This window comes from Aotus nancymaae, unplaced genomic scaffold (genome assembly GCF_030222135.1).
Source record: "Aotus nancymaae isolate 86718 unplaced genomic scaffold, 86718_ANA_hifiasm-v0.15.2.pri h1tg000040l, whole genome shotgun sequence".
In the NCBI taxonomy this organism is placed as follows: Eukaryota; Metazoa; Chordata; class Mammalia; order Primates; family Aotidae; genus Aotus; species Aotus nancymaae.
Window position 1 is genome coordinate 13,354,967 of NW_026988454.1, and position 19,367 is coordinate 13,374,333.

The following is a 19,367-nucleotide window of genomic DNA, read 5'->3' on the forward strand; positions in this document are numbered from 1 at the left end:
GAACCAGAGAGGTGGAGGTTACAGTGAGCCAAGATTGTGTCACTGCACTGCACTCCAGCCTGGGCTACAGAGTGAGACTCTGACTCAAAAACAAAAACAAAAACAAAACCCAAGAAACAAACAAACAAAAAATGCATCAAAATATAACTCAGCGTTAATGGTAGTTGGTGGGTGGTCTGGTTTGTTAGTTGTTGTAGAATAAGTCTATTACTGTCAACATGAAAAATGTGAAAACCAAACTAAAATTGTGGTTCAAAACAGGAAGCTTAAAGCTGATCATTAAGAATGAGAAAGAGCGTTTGAAGAAGTAAAACAGAAGTTGATTACTCTCTGGTGAACGTTCATGTTTAGTATAATGGTCATGCACTCTCTTCTCTTACCCCCTAACCTGACATCTAAGCCAAATACCTAGCATGAAAGAGATGCTAATAAGCTGTGTGGAGCTTGATCCCAGTGGAAATTTCATTTCTATTGTTTCTTAGAACAAGTAGATTTATCTTGGCTTCCATTGTTCAAGGAAATGCTTTGATTCCAGCTTTCTTTCCACCCAAAGGTACAGGGAAGAATTCCAGAGTAGGAAGCAAGCCGTATGTGTGTCTCTGTGGCAGCCTTGGACACGTGTTAGGAATTTCCAATTCAGAACTGATGTGGGAAAATGGAAGACATCTTAGGATGAAAGGAGCAAGTAAAACCCAGAAGCGCGGTTCTCTAGCCAGGTGTCAGGGCCAGTGGTACTGGAGTTTTAGCTCTGTTGCTTTCAGTGTTCCATAGATGAGATAGAGGCATTTTAATTAAATTTCTCATTCACAACATCTTATCAGAGAGAGATACACAGAAAGAGATAAAGAATGATTGATAGATAATTGGATAGACAGAAATAGAAAGACTTCTATTGTATTTCTATTACTGATGAAGTAATTTTGATGTTATTAAACATGGACACTTCCTAATATTTGCTTTGTAGTCAATTTGTTCTCACCATATATATGGCAGGTGGCCGTATCCAGTGCTTTAGGTACATAAGAGTGATACCATGGTCACTAAAAAAATACTTGACCAAACATAGGAAAAATGAAGACTTCACTCTCTACTTGGGAATATGCTGGAAGATCACTGGTGGATGGAGGTCCTCACCTGCCTTTAAAGTGCTTGAAAGATCCATGGTCATGAAATATGAATGTTAAAAACCCCGGCTGTGAAGAAATAGAAAAAGAAGAAAGAAAGTGAGCTGCACATGGTGGCTTGCTCCTGTAATCCCAGCACTTTGGGATTACAGCAGTTTGAGACTAACCTGGGCAACATAGTGAGATCCCATTTCTACAAACAAATATAAAAAATTAGCTGAGCATGGTGCTGTGTGCCTGTGGTCCTTTCTAGCTACCAAGGAAGCTGAAGCAGGAGGATCACATGAGCCTAGGAGTTTGAGGTTACAGTGAGCTATGATCATGCCACGGCACTCCAGCCTGGGCAACAGACCCTGTGTCAAAAAGAAAAGAAAATTTAAAGAAAAGGAAGAGGTTGGGCTCAGTGGCTCATGCCTGTAATCCCAGCACTTTGGGAGGCTGAGGTGGGTGGATCTCCTGAGGTCAGGAGTTCGAGACTAGCCTGGCTAACGTGGTGAAACCCTGTTTCTACTAAAAATACAAAAAATTAGCTGGGTGTGGTGGTACATGCCTGTAATCCCAGCTACTCGGGAGGCTGAGGCAGGAGAATTGCTTGAACCCAGGAGGTGGAGGTTGCAGTGAGCCGAGACTGTGCTATTACACTCTAGCTTGGGCAGCAAGAGCAAAATTCCGTCTCAAAGAAGAAAGAAAGAAAGAGAGAGAGAGAAGGAAGGAAGGAAGGAAGGAAGGGAGGGATGAAGGGAGGGAGGGACGAGAAGGAAATAATTACCTTTTATTAGGGGAATTTCTGGCACAGACACCTCTGGGCTTTTCAACGCCAGCTCAGATATCGCCTTCTGCACCAGGCTTTCTACTCTGTCTCTAACTCCTTTGTGTGTCTGTTGCATTTACAGTTAGGACCAAGAAAATTAATAGGTTGGGTATGGTGGCTCATGCCTATAATCCCAGCACTTTGGGAGACCACAGCAGGTAGATTGCTTGAGCCCAGGAGTTCGAGACTAGCCTGGGCAACATGGCAAAATCCCATCTCTACAAAAAATACAAGAAGTTAGCTGGGTGTGGTGGAGCAAGGCTGTGGTCCCAGCTTCTTGGGAGGCTGAGGTGGGAGGACTGCTTGAGCTTAGGAGGCTGAGGCTGCAGTGAACTATGATCCCACCATTGCACTCCAGCCTGGGTGACAGAGTGAGACCCTGTATCCCCCACCGCCCCCTAGAAAAAAGAAAGGAAAAGAAAATTAATTCATGGTGATTTTCTAACATATATCTGGTAGCCTTCTGTGTCTCATAGACTGTCACTTCATAAGGGCAAAAAATTCTTCCTGTTTATCACAGCGCCTGGTAATAATATGTCAGCAACAAGTATTTAAATGATCTACAACTTTTGAAAAGTGACATTTTTATTTTTCTTGTTCCTCAGCCATGCAGTTCCCCTCTTCAGAGGCAACTGTGACCCATTTCTTGTGTAATCCCAACACTTTAGGAGACTAGAGAAGGAGGATGTGCCAGGAGTTCCAGACCAGTCTGGGCAACATAGCGAGACCCAGTCTCTACAAAAAAATAAAAAAATTAGTGAGGCATAGTGGTATATGTCTGTAGTCCCAATTACTCAGTAGGCTGAGGTGGGAGGGTCTCTGGAGCCCAGGAGTTTGAGGCTGCAGTGAGCTATGATAGCATTACTACACTCCAGTCTGGGTGCCTGGTAATAATATGTCAGCAACAAGTATTTAAATGATCTACAACTTTTGAAAAGTGACACTTTTATTTTCTTGTTCCTCAGCCATGCAGTTCCCCTCTTCAGAGGCAACTGTGACCCGTTTCTTGTGTAACCTTCCAGAGATATGGTCGGCATTTTCAAGTAATCACATATGTAATTCCCCTCCCTTATTTCAACTTAAATAATGGTATTCTGCGTCTTACTTTTTTTTACTGAAAATACGTCTTTTTTTCTTCGGAGACCAGGTCTAGCTCTGTCACTTAGGCTGGAGCGCAGTGGTGTGTGAGCACAGCTCACTGTAGCCTCAGCCTCCTGGGGTCAAGTGATCCTCCCACCTCGGCCTCCAGAGTAGCTGGGATTACAGGAATATACAACCATGACTGGCTAATTTTTAAATTTTTTATAGAGACAAGCTCTCACTATGTTGCCCAGGCTGATTTCAAACTGGGCTCAAGGGATCCTCCTACCTCAACCTCCCAAAGTGCTGGGATTATAGGTGTGAGCCACTGTTCCTGGCCTATCTTAATTTTTGCTGCACATTAGAACACAAGGAGCCCCCTGATTTTTGTTTTCGTTTGTTTAAACAGCTCTTTTGCATTCCATTCCAATGTATGGAGTGCCATAATTTATTGAACCAGGCTACTTGTGATTGACTTTTAAGGTACTCCTGCCATTTTGCTACTTTATATCATAATGTAATTAATAAATAGTCTTAACATTTATCACTTTATAAATGTGTGGATATTAATGTGGGCTCTGTGTGTGTGTGTGTGTGTAGTTGGTTAGGTTCAAAGGTATGCACAGTTTAAATTTAGTAGTTATTATTAAGTTGCTTCTATATGGACGTTCATTATATTTCAATCAGTGATATACAAGAATGCACCAATATACTACATTATTAACGTTTTTATCTTTACAAATTTGACCTTTGGGATAAAAGGTCACAGTAAAGTTTGAATGAATGTTTCCTTTACCTCAAGTGACTTTGAACATCTTTTCATATATTAGAAAGCTATCTGTATTTCCCTTTCTATGAACTGTCTGGTAACATCTTTTACCTATTTTTCTGCTGACTTGTTCTTTTTTTATTCATTTCTAGGATATTCTTATATATGAAAAAAATAGCCTTTTGTCATTGATAAGAATTATAAATATTGTTCAATTAATCACTGCTGTTATGCAGTCAAGTTTTTTTCCTTTTTTTTCCAGCTTCATGGAGATATTGTTAACAATTGAAAAATATAACATTTAAAGTGCGAAATGTGGTGATTTGACATAAGTATCCCTGTGTAATGACTCCCACAGTCAAGCTAATTAACATTTCCATCATCTCACGTGGTTATTTCTTTTTGTGTGATGAGAACACTCTCCCTGTGTGAAGATCTACTCTCAGCAAAAAGTATACAATACAGTATTACCTATCCTCACTCTGCTGTACATTAGATGTCTGGAACTTAGTCACTCTTTAAGCAAATGTTTGTACTCTTGGACCAACATCTCCCAATTTTTAGTCAAGTTGAGCAGTTCTTTATTGCATGATTTCTAGATTTTGAGTCACATTTGAAAAAGCTTTTTTGTTTTCCCCAGAAACCCATTGTTTGCTAAAAATAAAAAAAGACCTTTTTATCTAGAGATCCAATGAGCCACAGGAGGACTATAATTATAATATTGTACTGTATACTGGAAGCTTGCTAAGAAACTAGATTTTAGGTGCTCTTACACACACACACACACACAAACACACACAGAATATGTGATATAATGGCTATGCCAATTTGCTTGACTATAGTAATTATTTCACTATGTGTATCAACACATGTACATCTTAAATATATATGATAAAAATTAAAAAAGATTTTCTCCACTATGAATTTCTTTTTAATTCTTTCCCATTTAAAATCTCTCTCTCTCTTACAGTACTAATCATCTTGCCATTGTGTCTATTGTCATAAAGTTAGTTGCTATATCAGTGATATGTGTGGACCCACTATGGCTCTGCGAAGGAACAGAAAATTAAATCTAATAACAGAAACAAATCAGTGGGCCCAAGAAGGTCACAGAACATTACCTAGCAGATTGTTAACTGTGTAAATGTTGGTTTACATAGTACAAGGTCTTCATTAGATACTTTAAAGAAATCTTTGTATTACCACTTGAAAAATCTGTTCTGCACAATTTAAAGCTGAATTTAATTACACCTCTCAAAAGTAAGCATGTTTGCAAAGTCTCAGTGTTTAACATATTAGGTAAAATGATTTTATTTATTTATTATTTATTTAGAGACAGAGTCTCACTCTGTTGCCCAGGCTGGAGTGCAGTGGCGTAATCTCGGTTCACTGCAACCTCTGCCTCCCAGGTTCAAGCGATTCTCATGCCTCAGCCACCCAAACAGCTGGGATTACAGGCGTGCACCACCACATCTGGCTAATTTTTTGTATTTTTAGTAAAGACAGGGTTTTACCTTGTTGGCCAAGCTGATCTTGAACTCCTGGCTTCAAGTGATCTGCCTGCTTTGGCCTCCCAAAGTGCGGGGATTACAGGCATGAGCCAGCAAGCCTGACCAAAATAATTCTTATTGATGTATTTTAGGATGCTTTTCCAAGTGAAAGAGGTCATTTTATAAGTTCAGACCATACAGAAGCTTTTCGGAACTATTTTTTTTGAGACAGAGTCTTGCTCTGTTGCCCACACTGGAGTGCAGTGGCATGACCTTGGCTCACTGCAAGTCTGCTTCCCAGGTTCAAGTGACTCTTCTGCCTCAGCCTCCTGAGTAGCTGGGACTACAGGGGCGCGCCATGATGCCTGGCTAATTTTTGTTTTTTTAAATAGTAGAGACAGAGTTTCACCATATGGAACAGGCTGATCTCGAGCTCCTGACCTCAGGTGATCTGCCCGCCTTGGCCTTCCAGCTTTTTGGAACTTTTAATTCCACCAGCGTGGAAAGGTGGACAGGATTCCACAGAGGAAAGACAGAAAGCTCAACAATTTCGGGGCCAAATTCAGAATGAAAATTATTAATTTTCTCTGGCATCTTGATTACTTTTACAGAAACAAATTAAGGAATTTGAAGTAATAGCAGATGATTCAACTGAGTAAAAAATTTTGGTGTGTGTCCACTGAAGGGTAACCTTGGTATCTACTGTGTCTTTCATTAAAGTGCAGTGTAGGACAGACACGGAGCCCGTATTATAAGGAAGTTCACGTTTTCTTAAATAGAATTTCCATTGAAAGTTCAGTTTAACTACAGAAAGTTAACTTAGAGATCATCTTTAGTCAGTCTTCTCATTTTGTTGATTAAAAACTCAGGAATCAAAAGATCAGTTAACATGTAGACAATATTACCAGCGAATATCTTCTAAATGAAATATTTACGGATTTATAGAAGTGCGTAAAAATACATAAAATGAAAAGAAAAAATAAAAATGAATAACTTAATCCATCATTCTTCCTAAGGGAAGGTAAAATGGGTTACCTTATAAATAAAGCGTTTGAAGGCCAAGAGTGATGGCTCACTCCTGTTATCCCAGCACTTTGGGAGGCTGAGCTGGGTGGATCACTTGAGATCAAGAATTCAAGACCAGCCTGGCCAACATGTTGAAACCCTATCTCTACCAAAAAATACTGGTGTGGTGGTGTGCACCTGTAGTCCCAGCTACTTGGAAAGCAGAGATAGACTAATTGCTTGAACCCAGGAGGCAAAGGCTACAGTGAGGTGAGATCGTGCCACTGCACTTCAGCCTGGGTGACAGAGTGAGACTCTGTTTCAAAAAGAAAAAGAAAGAAAACATTTGAAATAAAATTTCAACATAAAAAAATTTAAAGGCATTTTTGAAAGCTCAACCGAGCTATTTTAGAACAAGCAAGAATGATTTTACTAGGTGAAGAGTAAGTACATGGAAATACTTTTTCATAAAGTGCTCTCTGCTAAGGTTCAGAGATTACGTTTACGAAAGATAATTTTGAGGAAATTTTAGGGATTTGTGAGTACATTTTTGAGTTTTGAGTTTGACTTCATGGAAGTCAAGCATAGCTTTCCAGATAACATTCTTGTCCGGAGAGCATAAGAGTCTGGTTTAACACAGTATGAAGTTTCCTAATGAAAATCAGTTTCAATAGAAATACCATTATGTCCTTTCCAGTGATCAAAAACTGCCATCCAGAATATTTATCCATAGAAATGAAAAACAAGTATCAGGAACAGTCAGAGATGAATGGAATTTTTTTGGCTCAGTGTTCAGATTATTAGAAAACCAATGAAGTCAGTTGCCCATTTTGACTACTGGAATGCTGTCAAGAAGCAAATTCAGGGAAGTTCATCTTTGTGGGATTATTACAAAAATAAGGTTTTGAGAGCCAGAGTTCTGTGGTGAGAACCAAAACCGATGAAAATATTTAAACACAAAAAGATGGTTTAGAATTTGTCACTAAGTTTCATTATTTATATTGATTGCTTTTCTTCTTAAAAAGAAGACAAAAAAGGAAACTTCTCCAAAAGTCATTGGCTCTAGGCTTTAATTGAAAATGGTCCTTGAAGCTAACTATGGGTTTTTTTTTAAAAAAAAACTCAAGATTATTGAGCCACCGATTTCATGACGTGGGTTTTCTCTTTATCATTTGTTTATTAAATGGAGGGGAATGACAATCCAGGAAATTGAGGAGAGACTGTGTGCCAAATATGAAAAAGGAAATAAGAGCAGAATTCTTCTGGGATGCATTCCTAGGTTTTTTTTTTTTGTTTTTTTTTTCTCCTCTCTCTCTTGTTTCTAACAGAGTTGAACCAGCTACTGTGGCATGAGTCCCTTTAAATTCAAATTCTGGATTTTACTAAGCCAGACTTCCTTCTGTGAGAAAGACACTGTATATTTAAATAGATTCTATATAACTATTTATATACTTAATCAAATAAAACATTAAATGTTCTTTCAAAATTTTGTTCTAATGAGTTGAAGTCTGCAGTAAATGAAATAGGTCTTCCTTTTAAACATAATTTAAAATTTCCTTTTCCCCTCTACTTGCATTCCTGTTCTTGCTACCAAAATACATTAATATTGTATATATTATATTGTAAGTTGTATATTGGATACATACATTCAACAAGTAATTTGGGAATAGCATAATTTCTCTTTCTCCATGTTTGGGAACAAAATAAGTAATTCTAGTCACTCTTTCTTAGGGCTGAGCAATGTGAGCTTTGGTAATTGGGTCGTCTGTGTTTATTGGCTAGTGCTACTATTGGAATATAAACTCAAATAGCCTATAGATTCAGGGAAATGCTAAGGGAAGGCTATTTCTTCCCAAGTTTGGGTCTTTCACTTTCACTTGTGATCCCTATCACAAAGACAGGGATTGTCTGGTTGCAAATGTATCTCTATATCCCTCAGAAAGAAAAGATAACCTCAATTTGGCTGGCTTAACAAAGCATCTATGATATAGTCATTCTTTCCTTCTCCTCCAAGCTAGAGATATGGAGAAGAATAAAAATATAAGTTTGTCTTGTATTGTTTTTTCTTCTTGTGTGTTTAATAAAACCATTTCTGAGTTAATGCTTGAGTATAATATCTCTTGAAAATCATTTAAATATTTGAGAAGTAGAATGGAGTAAGGATGTTGTATTAGTCTGTTTTCACACAGCTGATAAAGGCATACCTGAGACTGGGTCATTTGTAAAGGAAAGAGGTTTAATAGGATCATAGGTCCACATGGCTGGGGAGGCCTCACAATCATGGCACAAGGTGAGGGAGGAGCAAAGGCACATCTTACATGGCAGCAGGCAAGAAGAGAATGAGAACCAAGCAAGAGGGGTTTCCCCTTATGAAACCACCAGATCTCATGAGACTTATTCACTACCACAAGAACATTATGAGGGAAACTGCCCCTATGATTCAATGATCTCCCACTGGGTCCCTCCCACAACACATGGGAATTATGGGAGCTACAATTCAAGATGACATTTGGGTGAGGACACAGCCAAATCATATCATACATTTTTATTTTCATTGATTGAGGACCAAAGCCAGACAGCGATCTTTTACCAGCCTTACCTTGGTACAATTTAAAAAGAGAGAAAAGAAAAAATATAATCCTTGATTTTAATTTGTCTTCCCATAAACTAGAGCAAAATAGTGAGGTGTTTCTAAGCTGAAACAAATATTCCGAATATAGCTGAATATAGGACATCATCATCTACCTTGAGAGTAATTAGACTATTTCTTCTCAGTTTGGATCTTTCACTTATTTTACTTCCTCCCTATCTCTCTCGGCAGTCTTTGGAGTGATATTTGTAAATTGTTCCTTGCCAGCATTTGAAATCCCTTGGCATGTCGAAGAGTCAGGCACATGTGAGTTTTGGACCTGTAAAGGTCACGTTTGTGCTTTTTTTGACTGCTGGCAGTTAGAGAACAGGCCATCGGCTCAGGAATTCAGAGGCTCCTGGACTTGGAGAGGCAGATGATAGGGTGGAGTCTGGCTGCCTGGACTCGAGTACCAGCTTCCCCACTTACCAGCTCTATGGCCTCAGGAAAGGTACCCAGTCTCTGAGAGCCTCAGTATACTAACCTGTCAAACAGGACAATTTCTTTCTTTCTTTGTTTTTTTTTTTCCTCTGAGATGGAACCTTGCTCTTTTGCCAAGGCTGAAGTGCAGTGGCACAATCTTTGCACACTACAACCTCCACCTTCCAGGTTCAAGTGATTCTTTCACCTCAGCCTCCTGAGTAGCTGAGATTACAGGAACTGCCACCACACCCAGTTACGTTTTGTATTTTTAGTAGATACGGGATTTCAACATGTTGGCCAGGCTGGTCTTGAACTTCTGACCTCCAGTCATCTGTCCACCTCGGCCTCCCAAAGTGCTGGGATTACAGGCATGAGCAGTGTACCTGGCCAAGGGACAATTAGTTTCTTTAGAGGATTATCACGTGATAGAGTTTGGGTGTCCCCTCCAAATCTCATGTGAGATGTAATCCCTAGTGTTGGAGGTGGGGCCTGGTGGGAGATGTTTGGGTTATAGGGGTGGATCTCTTATGGCTTGGTGCTGCCCTCACAATACTGAGTGAGTTCTCATGAGATCTGGTTGTTGAGAAGTGTATAGCAGTCCCAACCCCCACCACTCTCTCTCTCTTGCTTCTGCTCTGGCTGTATGATGTACCTGCTCCCACTTCGCCTTCCACCCTGAGTAGAAGCCCCCTGAGACCTCCCTGCGAGTGGAGCAGATGCAGGTGCCATGCTTGTACAGCCTGCAGAACGCTGAGCCAATTAAACCTCTTTCCTTTATAAATTGCCCAGTCTCAGATATTCCTTTATAGCAATGCAAGAACAGCCTAACATATCATAAGTATGAACTGAGATAAAGGTAGCTTGCTTAGAACTGGGCTTCACAGGCAATAAGCTCACAGTAGGTGTGAACTCTTCGTGCTGAGGCAGGCAATGCCACAAAAGAAGGATGCTTTAAAATTCATCCAGATCTTGGCAATGTCTTGTACCTGATATCTGATGGTGACTTTGCACCCAAGCAGTTCCTTATATGTGACCCTGGTTGTGAAAACCTTGGATTTTGTGTTGTTTTCCAAACATAGTCCTTCAGCCTTCCAGTTAGCTTTGTGAGCTACTCAGTAACTTTCCAGAACATTCCTTTTCTGCATTACACTTGCCACTATCGATCCAGATGTGTACAATGTGTGACAATAAAATAAATGACTATTGTATCAGACTGTTTTACTTTATTTTATATATATATATATATATATATATATATATATATATGCCTTTTGCTGATAAAAAGAGAGTTAGCTTATCAACAACAAAGACTCTGTCTTACCCTTTGTTTATATCGGCCATAGAGCCTTGGGCTGTACTAGACCGCAAGCCATCACTGTGCCATAGTCTCCTAGCACCTGGGCTGGCACAGAGGAAGCCCAAGGACATACCTAAAGACGTTGAATGAAGAATGAATGAAGTATTCGATGGATACTAACTGACTCAGCTATCAGCCCTATACTGTCCTACCTTGTAACAGGCTTCCAGTTAGGTGAGATAGAAAGCCTTGTCCTACCTGTCCTACCTGTTACTTTTGATTGGGTATTCTGTAATTGTAGCCAACATATCCCGACGTTAAAGGTGAAACATTGCCTCCCTAGACTGTAACCTTTCTTTCTTGTTATCCATCTACTGCCAGAGAAGTACTTCTTTCCATTGTTTTTTGAGAAGGGATTTATTTACTGAGTGTGCTCTACAAAGTTATCTTGGAAACAGATATTAACTTGCAAAGATTTTGTGTAGTTCATCAAAATGAACACCATCTCCTTCTTTAATTCAAAAGAATTTCTTTTCCATGTGATGGACAAACATCACAACACATGGAATAAAAGTACATAATGGAGGCAAATGCTTTTATTTTGGAATAGAACCTTTTACGATGTTTTTTGCATTAGGTTTTGCACGAGTTAATTATCCCACTCATTAAGGGTTAAAAAATTGATTTGAATCATACATAGTCAGAAAGTGAAAATAAATGAAAAAAATTTTTTTCTGTTTAATTCTGAACTGCCTCAATGGTCTGTTTTTGCAGAGGTACTTTAGCTTGAAATAACAGCTTGAATCAACACAGAAGAAGGAACTTGAGCGTGCACAGAAAATCCTTGGAAGGAGCTATCAGCGCTTTTATCTGACCACCAACCTGAAACACTGATCACAAGCCAGAACATCTCTCCACATTGTCCCTCTTCAAAGGGTGTTAAACTGCAGTGCAGCCAGGATGGAAAAAATTCAGATTTTAATAATATCCAGTCTTAGATGCCATCAGCGAGATGACATTTCCTGGAAAGAACTATGTTATTAAAGTATTATTATTTGGAATGATTTGCTTGATATGATCAGCAAAGAAAAAGTAAATTATCCAAATGGGACTTCTGGCAAGGAGCTGCATTCTCATTAAAGGGGAAGTATTAGTGGGCCAGACACATTGGAGTAAACACTGAAGATAAACTTTCTTTTTTTTTTCTGAGACCAAGTCTGACTCTGTTGCCCAGGCTGGAGTGCAGTGGCACGATCTTGGTTCACTGCAACCTCTGCCTCCTGGGTTTAAGCGATTCTTTTGCCTTAGCCTCTCCAGTAGCTGGGATTACAGGCATGTACCACCATGCCCAGCTAATTTTTGTATTTTTAGTAGAGACAGGGTTCTACCATGTTGACCAGGCTTGTCTTGAACTCCTGACCTCAAGTTATCTGCCTGCCTCGGCCTCCCAAAATGCTAGGATTACAGGTGTGAGCCACTGCGCTCGGCCAGAAGATGAACTTGATGTTACAGAGGAGGAACTGTTCATGAAGACAAAATAATTTGTAAAGCCAATAATTCTGGTTTCACCCACTTAGAGAGGATCAAACCACAATGACCTTTGCCAAACTTCTTGGCAGCCTTAGCCAGGATTTATATTTAAGGAGAATTTAAAAAGTCAAAATAACATAGTGTACATGATGTCATGTGCTTTATCATTGCCATCTTTTAAATACTCAGACATAATGCCATAAACTCTGGAGCTCTGGCATTCCAGAAAAATACCAGAAAGTGTGCGTGTATGTGGTGGAAGGGAAGGCAGACAATTTCAAATTAATTGCCAGGAAGTCGTCAAGCTTCAAATATACTAACTTAGAGCTGATAGGCTTTGAATATATTACCAACTCTCATTTTGCCAATGAGAAAAACGCAATACAAAACCTTTAACAATGACATTGTTGGGTTAGTTATAAAAGAGGCTATCGATAATTTAACAAAACATACTCATTTTCATTTTTATAGTTTGCACAGTTACTTTAAAAAATATATAAATAAAAAACAAGGAAAATTTAAGTTAGGTAAATGAAGTTCTGATGCAGTTTCTTGACAAATCCCTGCCAATTCCTGCTGTAATAAATGCCAATATTTTCCCTTAATTATTGTATAAACACAAGATTTCTAAGTCTTAGATGTTCAGCAATCTAACTCTAGTAGTATTTGATCCAAATTATAAGTGAAAGACATTAAATCATTTAAAATTACATGAAGTAGGGCATGAACAGTATTACTGAATAACTATGAAAGTACTGAGATAAAACTATTATTTTTTCTAAAAAGAAATTAATTTTAGTGGATAAAATAAGATGCATTTTATAATCTAATTTAAAAAATACTGATAAATTATACAGCTGCTCATCTTGCAGGTTTTTTTCTTTTCGAGATGGAGTCTCGCTCTGTCACCCAGGATGGAGTGCAGTGGCGTGATCTCAACTCAGTGCAACCTCTGCCTCCCGGGTTCAAGCAATCCTCCTGTCTCAGCCTCCCGAGTGGCTGGGGCTGCAGGTGCACAACATGACACTCGGGTAATTTTTTTGTATTTTTAGTAGAGACGGAGTTTCACCATGTTGGTCAGGCTGGTCTTGAACTCTTGACCTCAGGTGATCGACCTGCCTCTGCCTCCCAAAGTGCTAAGATTACAGGCGTGAGCCACCACACCTGGCCTATCTTCTAGGTTTTATACTAAAAAAATGCATATCTTGAATTATATTCTTCATCAGCAAAAAAAGTGATAGTTTCACTCAGGAACTTGCTCAAAAAATTAAACTTTATGTCAAAATGCCCCCAAATGTAGCTGAGGAGATGGATCCAAGAGTCACATTTTAAGGGAGTGCGTTATGAATTTACCAATTGGTCATAGGCTGCAGGTGGTGATGGTTGGGTACATGTGAGATGCAAAGAACCTTTGGCCAATCTTTGACATTTCTTTCAAATTTGAGATGAATAGATTTCAACGGATTATCAGAAGACAGCCTTTCCTACACTTTCGTGTAAAATTCTTTTTAGAGCAGTCCAAGACACTAAGAAAATTGAATTATGTTCACAGATGTCAACCTCCCTCTTGCTCTCCCTTTCTCTTTTTGTCTCTCCCCCGCTCCCTGCCCTGCCCTCCTCTGTCATATTCCCTTCATCCCCTTGTGCAAGATGGAGTTCCAGGTGATGCTAACTCTGAGTCTCTTTCTCAGCTGTTGGCGCAAAACTCTCTGCATCTGGGTTAATTTTTCTTTTAAACAATTACCTGCACCTAGTCCAGAGTCTTTGACTAATACTTGTTGAGTTGAAATATAAAAAAAAATTGTTAAAAATGGGATCAGAACCTTTAGGGCTGACTGATCCGTTTGCATTTGTTAATGCTGTTTGCAGCGAGTCTTGGCTCTGGTATCGTTAAGTGAAGAGCAGCCAGTCCAGGTTTCAGTAACTGCGGTTGTAGTCCAAGACTGGAGCTCCCAGAAAAGCAAAGGGCAGCGTGGAAAAGAGAGGTCTGGGAGTTTTTTTGCCTGGTTGTTTCACTTTTGACTGGAACAATGTGTTCTTTCCACAGATGGAAAAAGATTCTGAATTTCAGAATTCACTTGGGGAGTTTTTTTTTTAACACCTGCATTAGGAAACATTTATGCACACTCAAAAATTTCCACATTCTTCTGCATTTTCTTCACCTCCTATATAAAATATGGTCTCCCTTTGGGGCTTTCTCCTGCTCACTGTGCTAAACTCAAGCTCAGTTGTTACCTTTATAATGGAATCTTGGGAAAGTTTCTCTTTTCAGCAGTGAGGCTCCACCTGGAAGGCGAAATAATCCACCAAAGCTAGAAGCTGGATGTGCCTTTGTAAACCTCTATGACTGTATTTCATTGATTCCAAGGCACACACTTTTTCAAATTATTATTTCCAAAGCTAGGATGTTTGCTTAAATTGGTGGCATCTTAGCTTCTGTAAAATAGAGTATAACAGGGCCAGGTGCTGTGGGTCATGCCTGTAATCCCAGCACTTTGGGAGGCCAAGGTGGGCAGATCACTTGAGGTCAGGAGTTGGAGACCAGCTTAGCCAACGTGGTGAAACCCCGTCTCTACTAAAAATACAAAAATTAGCCGGGTGTGGTGGTGGGCACCTGTAGTCCCAGCTATTCAGGAGGCTGAGGCAGGAGAATCGCTTGAACTCGGGAGGTAGAGGTTGCAGGGAGCCAAGATCCGGCCACTGCACTCCAGCCTGGGTAACAGAGCAAGACTCTATCTCAAAAACAAACAAACAAACAGAACAGTATAACAACCAACAATTTCTGGTAACAGCAATAATTTCATCTCTTTGGAGGTTTCCAAAATCACACTGAGATCCACAGTTATGGGACTCTAAAATGCCTCTCAGTAGCTGTCTTTGTCCTATATATTTAGAGCCCTGTGAATCACTATATGGCTTCCAATCCTCTTGAGATCCTGTGACTTGGGTTAGGACACTGTATCATTTCAATGAAGGCTGGTTTTTGTTCATTGTTGTTGTTTATTTATTTTTGAAGACTACCTCCTCATTCTTTGCTTGTTATACACAAAACCCACACAAAATAATTATGGTTAATATTTACTTAGTGTTGACGATATAGCAGGCAGTGTTCTAAATATTTGAAAAATATTGTCACTTACTCTGGGCAACAACATGAGAAAGATCCAATTATTATCTCTGTTTAACAGATGCTGAAGAGGAAACCTAGAGAGTTTAAGTAATCGGGTTTAATAATAAGTATTGGAGCAGGGGTTTGAGGCCAAGCAGCCTGGCTCAAGGCCCCATGCTCTTATCATGCATTTATGATCATGTAATTGACAAGCACATAGGCTACAAGGAGACAAACCTCAAGCTAATACCGCCAAGAGAGACTACTGTTGTATTATCATGTGATATGATTTAGTTCTGAGCTCTGAACTTCAGGGATACAATGCAAACTTAATAGACTTTATTGTCCAGCTGAAAAAAAAAAGCATGGAGACAGACACTCAGAGATAGACAACCAGGCCAGGACACATCCTGGAAGGCAGGCTATAGTGGCCACCTTTGTTTTAACTTTTCTAGTCTTGAGTATTTTTATAAATTACCCCACATGTGTCATTGCCTTAGCTATCCAACCCTATCATTCAGTGTTCCCCAGGCTTGTCTGAAAATAGGTGTTGGCTGTTTTTTTGAAGGTCAAAGCCAACCTCAAAGAGTAAAGACTTTTCCCAATGAAAAATTTCATAAGAATATGCTGTGTTCTGTGTAGGTAATTGATTCTAAAAGAAGCTTTCCTACATTTTTCAGCAATGGAAAGCTCACTGGAAAAAGTGTATGTTCTCTGGGACTGACCCCTTTAAATGTAGACTGCCCTTTAGATGCTCTAGTCATGGCTGTTTATTTTTTAATATGGTTTGTTTTATGGTTAGAGTTCATAGATTACTTAAAACAGGATTAACGTCTTCATACATTGCAGAGATGATTGAACTACACTCCTATCCTTTCTTTGCATTCTTCAAGAAGAGTGATGCCATATATTTTCCTTTTGGTTTTGAATCCACAGTTGGTAAGGATATCATTTGGTTTCCTGTCCTAACATTCTATTTGTATATAGTTATTCTTGATCAAGATTATTTATTCTATATCTATTCTATTCTATTGATTAGATAGAATATTAATTAGATAGAATGTCTAATCAATAGAATAGAATAGAATATCTGTTCTATTGATTAGAATAATCAATATTCTAATCAATAAAATAGATTCTCCTGACAAAAGGAAAATTCCAACTTATCCCATGAATAAAAAATAGATTTTATTTGAATAATTGAACAACATGCCAATATTCTCCCTTTATTTCTCATTTCACTTTATTAATCTATTAATCTATCAACTAGACTTCCAAAACCTTAGTTAAAATGTCAGTATATTTTTGTATATTATTGTCATTATTATTTCTTTTTTTCTTTTTGAGACAGAATCTCACTCTGTCCCTCAAGTTGGGTACAGTGGCGCGATCTCGTCTCACTGCAACCTCTGCCTCCCTGCTTCAAGCGATTCGCCTGCCTCAGCCTCCTGAGTAGCTGAGACTACAGACGCCCGCCACTATGCCTGGCTAATTCTTGTATTTTTAGTAGAGACAGGGTTTTGCCACGTTGGCCGGGCTGGTCTCAAACTCCTGATCTCATGTGATCTGCCCACCTTGACCTTCAAAAGTGTTGGGATTACAGGCATGAGCCACTGCGGCTGGCTGTCATTATTGTTTTATACAACTGTTAATTTTGCCTTCTAGGTACATTCAGAGATGCAAAGTATTCTTTTGGTACCCAGTGAGGCTCCACTCTTTCCTGTGGGCCACAGGACAGGATTATGGAGATGGAGCCATGTTGGAAATTACAATGGTTGGTTCAAGACTGGAGTGTGGCCCAAGCTCCTTTCTTCCTATTCCATAAACCTGTATGTTACTCCTGCATATTAAGTGGGTATTTGGGTTTCCAAAAAAATTACATGAAAGTCATAAAAACATTTTTAGACATTCAACTATTAGCAACCTTGATTCTTGAATTGGGCATTATTTCTAATCAAGTAAATTTTGGCAAAACAGTTTTTAGTTGTGAAATGTTTATTAAATACTTACCACGTAGGCTAGGCATAATAATTGCATTTTATCCTCATTTCTCTGCCTTGGAGCATTGAATCTTGCTGTTAATCTGAACAACATTTTAGATTTCCTCATACCTGAATTGGAGGGGAGGGTGGGATGGGTAGTGAGCTGGGGTTTTTTCCATATTAATTTGTAAGTCTTAAAGAATTTAAGTTTTAATCAACTATAAAATTATATGGGCCGGGCACGGTGTCTCACGCCTGTAATCCCAGCATTTTGGGAGGCCGACGCGGGCAGATCACGAGGTCAGGAGTTCGAGACCAGCCTGGCCAATATGGCGAAACCCCGTCTCTACTAAAAATGCAAAAATTAGCCGGGTGTGGTGGCGGGTGCCTGTAATCCCAGCTACTCGGGAGACTGAGGCAGGAGAATCGCTTGAACCCGGGAGGCTGAGGTTGCAGTGAGCCGAGATCCTGCCACTGCACTCCAGCCTGGATGACAGAGCGAGAGTCCGTTTCAAAAAAAAAAAAAGTTATATGAAACTTTTCCTCATTAGGGCAACCAAAGGCCCAGCTGTTTTAGGCCTGAGGGGAGTGATTTGCTTATTTCACGCAAGTGATTTATTGAGAGAGAAGCCTGTACCGAAGTGAGGAAATAGCAAGAGAATAAGCAAAGACGCGGCTTTTGCGGAAGTCCAAGGGTTGCTCTGCAACGTGCGGGGCGCCCCATGCTTGGCCCCCATCCAGCAGGGCGGTTGTGCTCTGCAGCCCTGCCGGTGCCCTGTGGGAGGAACACAACCTCCTGCAGGCAGTGACCTCCCAGGAGCTGAGCACGGTTCTTCCGAGAAGGGGGCAGCTGTGAGCCACCAGCAGCCACCACACACCACAGCCGCGGGGTGGAGGCACTGCCTGGTGAAGGAACTGGGCAAGGACCCAACAGTGTCCTCAGTAGGCTCCAGGGAAGCCAGAGAGGAGCAATCAGCAGTGATCTCAAAGAAAGGAGAAACTGTCGTTTGGGGGCCTGTTGACTTTTGAAATTATCCAGTTTAGGTAATAAAGAGACACCAATTGTCTATTGATTGGGAAAAGTGAATCTGCACATAACTGTGTTTAAAGATCAAAAAGCAAGGGGCACTTGAATAGTCTTACCATAGACTTTTGAGAAGTTGAAGTTTACTGCTAATTTAGTGAACCTGAGGTCAAGCTGTCCATCATCTCCTGAACTGTTTTTGGTAGCTTTCTGGGGGAAGTGGAGGCTAGCTGAAGATAAAAAAATACCAGCGACCAATATCTGTTTTATTAGCAACTAAAAGGAAAGCTGTTTTTAAAAAAAGTAATGATTTTATTTATTTGATAAAATGCCAGAACAACTGCATTTTCATTAGTATCATTCGGAGTTATAAGAAGTAAACAAAGACAATCATTTCATCTCTACACACCCTCTTGAGGTTACCACCATTAAGGGTTTAATATTATTTTACACATTTCACAATGTGAATCTAAACACATAAAACATGCAACATTCTTAGGGCTTCCTTTTCTATTTTTTAATAAAAGAGAGAACTTAAAAAAAAAAGTAGATATATGACATGGTCTGACCCAGGATTCAGTGAGCAGGCTTTGTGCTTACTCTGTTTTCAAATGATTAAAAATAAAATTCCATGCATAGGGGCACAGAGGTAGGGGTCATAGGATATCACGTCTGGTCAAGAGGGAATGTGGCCCTTGGTCAGGGGAAGATGACTGAAACAGCTACACTGTGAGGTCGATGCCCTTGACCACAGTCTTGAGGGTTTTGAACTACTCAAGATCCTATTTTGAAGTCACTTTGGCAGAGAGCTGACATTTTTTATTTTTATGTTTTGGACCATATCTTTGGAAGGCTATCTGCTGTTCTTCCTTATGACTCTATGCAGAGGCAGCATAAACACTTCCCTTCTTGAAAACAAGCTGGTGTTTTACTTTAGTAGACATCACCCCGAATCCCTGAGTCAAGGAACTGTTTGGAACTGAAAGGGGACCACGAAGGTATGGCCACCCCACTCTAGGCCAGTGAGTGTGAGACACTTGACCTTGTTCAGACGGTGCATTGTTTTGAGGTTCTGATGACTTGCCCAACTTCCT